The sequence below is a fragment of the Octopus sinensis genome, linkage group LG28, assembly GCF_006345805.1.
Source record: "Octopus sinensis linkage group LG28, ASM634580v1, whole genome shotgun sequence".
NCBI classification, from domain to species: Eukaryota; Metazoa; Mollusca; class Cephalopoda; order Octopoda; family Octopodidae; genus Octopus; species Octopus sinensis.
The window spans coordinates 7,932,357-7,936,515 of NC_043024.1; the positions used below are offsets into that span (position 1 = coordinate 7,932,357).

General features: G+C 39.7%; 1 pseudogene; it reads right to left on the reverse strand.

Annotated features, from left to right (window-relative positions):
* Positions 1-1,839: 1,839 nt before the first annotated feature.
* On the reverse strand, positions 1,840-1,958 carry LOC115225923 (annotated as a pseudogene).
* Positions 1,959-4,159: the final 2,201 nt, after the last annotated feature.

Sequence of the window (4,159 nt, forward strand, 5' to 3'; positions counted from 1 at the left end):
AGAAAAAGTTTTTTACGTTTTGAGCCTACGCTCTTCTTCAGAAAGAGACACAGGAAAAACAAGGAGAGAAAAAAATGTGTGTAGTGGCTAATGATCTATCATGGTGATATATATATATATATATACACACACATATATATATAAATATATATATCTATATATCTATATATCTATATATATATAGGGAGAGTTTACAGAAAAAAACAAAAGACGAAGATAGGTGGTGTACAAAAGAAACAGATGTATTAGTATAATGCTCAGGAATAGAAAAAGTCTTTTACGTTTCGAGCCTACGCTCTTCTACAGAAAGCGACACAGAAAAAACAAGGAGAGAGTATGTATATATATATATATATATATATTATATATATATATATATATATGGCTGTGTGGTAAGTAGCTTGCTAACCAACCACATGGTTCTGGGTTCAGTCCCACTGCGTGGCATCTTGGGCAAGTGTCTTCTGCTATAGCCCCGGGCCGACCAATGCCTTGTGGGTGGATTTGGTAGACGGAAACTGAAAGAAGCCTGTCGTATATATGTATATATATATATATATATATGTATGTATGTATGTGTGTGTGTGTTTGTCCCCCTAGCATTGCTTGACAACCGATGCTGGTGTGTTTATGTCCCCGTCACTTAGTGGTTCGGCAAAAGAGACCGATAGAATAAGTACTGGGCTTACAAAAGAATAAGTCCCGGGGGCGAGTTGCTCGAATAAAGGCGGTGCTCCAGCATGGCTGCAGTCAAATGACTGAAACAAGTAAAAGAGTAAAGATATAGGGGGAGAGTTAACGAAAAAAAACAAAAGACGAAGACAGGTGGTGTACAAAACAAACAGATGTATTAGTATAATGCTCAGGAATAGAAAAAGTCTTTTACGTTTCGAGCCTATGCTCTTCTACAGAAAGGGACACAGAAAAAAACAAGGAGAGAAAAAAATGTGCTATTTTTATTAGAATTATTTCTGGTTATGACCAAGCAAAGCACTGAAGGAATGGTACAAGCATGGCGGGGAGGGAAGCAAAGGGAGGCAATAAGAGTAAGTATAAGGTAAGTGGAAGAGAGATAAAGAGGAAAGGGGGAAGAGAAGTGGTAATTTGGAAGAGAAGGAGTAAAGGGAAAAGAAGGAAAGAAAGGAGGAGAGGAAGAAATAGGAAAAATAGAGGAAGGGAGGCATTCCATGGAAAAGGGGGAAGAGGACAAGAGAAATTAAGGAAGGAGCAGTCATAGAACCATTAATGTTTGTAATTTGGGTCATCAGTGATGACTCATCACACAGGAGGACATTTGAACTATCTACTGTCAGAGGCTATCCAGATATTGTGTTGAAATTTGATATATACTCTTTTACTTGTTTCAGTCATTTGACTGTGGCCATGCTGGAGCAACGGCTTTAGTCGGGCAAATCGACCCCCAGGACTTATTCTTTGTAAGCCTAGTATTTATTCTATCGGTCTCTTTTGCCAAACCACTAAGTTACGGGATGTAAACACACCAGCATTGGTTGTCAAGTGATGTTGGGGGGACAAACACAGACACACAAACATATACATCGAGTGTGTATCGTTGGCAATTTTTTTTTCCCCCCCGTCTTCCATTCCTTGGATCTTGCCTTTTCCTATGTTTCTGACGAAGAGCTCCGCTTGAAACGTTAAATCCTCCTTCTTTCTTTCCTTTCCTGAGCATCCAATAACACTATATTTGTTCCATGTCCTTGCGTTTTCTCTTTGTGTTTTCATGTTTGGATTAACTTTATATGGAAATGAACTTGGAACCATGTGGTTGGTAAGCAAGCTACTTACCACACAGCCACTCCTGCACCTACTGTGTGACGCTTACAGCACCTAGGTTTCCCAAGCGTTCACCCAACTAAGTACTAACTAGGCTCGACATTGCTTAACTTTGGTGATCAGACGAGAACTGGTGCTTTCAACGTGGTATGGCCATAAGCATGAGATTCCATGCAGTTTCCATCAACTGAATTCACTCACAAGGCATTGGTCCCCCTGGGGCTATAATAGAAGATACTTGCCCAAGGTACCTTGCAGTGGGATAAAATCACATTGTTGCAAAGCAAGCTTCTTAACCATACAGTTATGTTTGCATTTAATTTTTTTTTTCTAGTTTCAGCTCAGAGCTGCGGCCATGCTGATACACTGCCATTTTGTGCAGCACTGTTATTACTAAGAGCTCCCTCTAATATGTGGCACTTGATGAAGAATGGAGTTTGATATAGCTACCCTCATTTGCATCTCTACGGATATTATCCAACTAAGTTTTTCTTGGTCTACCCCAAGGTTTCTTACCAGTTAGCTCAGCTTGAAGAATCTGTCTTGCAATCCTTTCCTGTGACATTCTAATTACATGTCTGTAGTATCAGAGCTGTGACCTCCCAATGCAGAAAAGTAGAGGCTCAACCTGATCTCCAAGCTATGTACACTGTTGCATAGCATTACTCCAAAGGTCCTTCAGGAACCCCATTTCAGCAACTTGTATTCTTGATTGTACTCTTTCAGTCAAGACCCGACATTCATGACCATAGGTGAGGTTAAGCATCATCATCATCATCATTTAATGTCTGTTTTTCATGCTAGCATGGGTTGGACGGTTTGACCGGAGTCTGGTAAGCCATGGAGGCTGCACCAGGCTCCAGTCTGATCTGGCAGTGTTTCTACAGCTGGATGCCTTTCCTAACGCCAACCTCTCCGTGAGCGTACTGGGTGTTTTTTACATGCCACTGGCACAGGAGCCAGGGGAGGCTGGCAAATGGCCACGATCAGTTGGTGCTTTTACATGTCACCGACACGGACGCCAGTTAGGCAACACTAGTAACCGCTACGCTCGAACGGTGCTTTTACACATGTAAACTAAATTGAAGGTGGTAATGACAAAAATGGTAGAATTTAAAAGGAATAAGGGCAATATTTCGTTTTGTGATCCAGAAAGCAAAACTACTGAAGTTAGCAGAGATTATTGTTTACCAGAAAGTCAGGAAGGAAAATAAAAGAAGTTTTGTTTGAAATGAAATAAAAATTATACAAACTTAATATAACAACATTTCTCTTTTCATCTGTTTTGTAAAAATGCTTTTGATTGATCTCAATATATATGAATGGCAAAATGTCTGCGTGTGTGTCCTTTATACAAATCCACAATTTTTCAGTTAGAGGGCTTGCACTTTCTATGGTCATTCAAAACTGTCCAAGGGTGGTCGTGCACATCTTTACATTTCCCCAGTCACCCCGCAAAGCCATTAAAAAATCAATAGAAGTGACTTTTTTGTGGATTTTCTATCCAAAACCCAATGAAAATGCCCGAAACTTGATACGCCAATTGAATGCCAGCAAGCTGTATGTGATTGGTCGGAGATTTGGACAGTACTCGCATGTATGTGCACATACACGCAGCTGCATATGCATGCACTAGCACTATGACCTGGCGTTGCCGGGTCATAGTGCTAGTATTAATTGAAGAAAGAGTCAAGATTTTCCGTTAATTTCAATAGTATAAATATTTATTCCTTGATTCGCAATATAAACAGTTCCTTCCTCTGGGCGAATCGGCAGCCTAGGAGCTTATCGGCAGTAGTCTAGTGGAGTGAGTCAATCCTGCCCATTCAAGCATAGCGGAGATGCACCATGAGGTAGCAGCTCAAGAGAGCTGCTGAAGACATGTCTGTATCATTCAGATGCTAGTGTCAAAAGAGCCCAAGATGGTTGTTATCTAACACGAGATCATTTCTAGGATCTTTGCGGTTTGAACAGCAGTTTTTAAAAATAATTTCTACGTAACTAAACACTTTTAAACTTCGTATACTGGTAGAATATGTTTATAAAACATCTTTTTCTCTTGGCTTTATTGAGAAAATTCTATAGTTTGTAAGATATTTGTTGTTGTTTTTTTCTTCAATTTATGCAATTTCATCCAATCAATGACGTCTATTGAGGTGAAAACATTCTGTGCCGTATGAATATGTCCCTCGTTTAAGAAACAGATTGGGTTTATTTACATTTGTGAAGAAAAAAGATACTCATCCCCCACCCCTATCCCTAACCCTAAAACAGATTGAAATGCAATAGATCGATACTAGGGTCATAATTATGGGTGACAATTTCATATGACACCGCTAGAAAAAATTGCCGTTCAAACTGA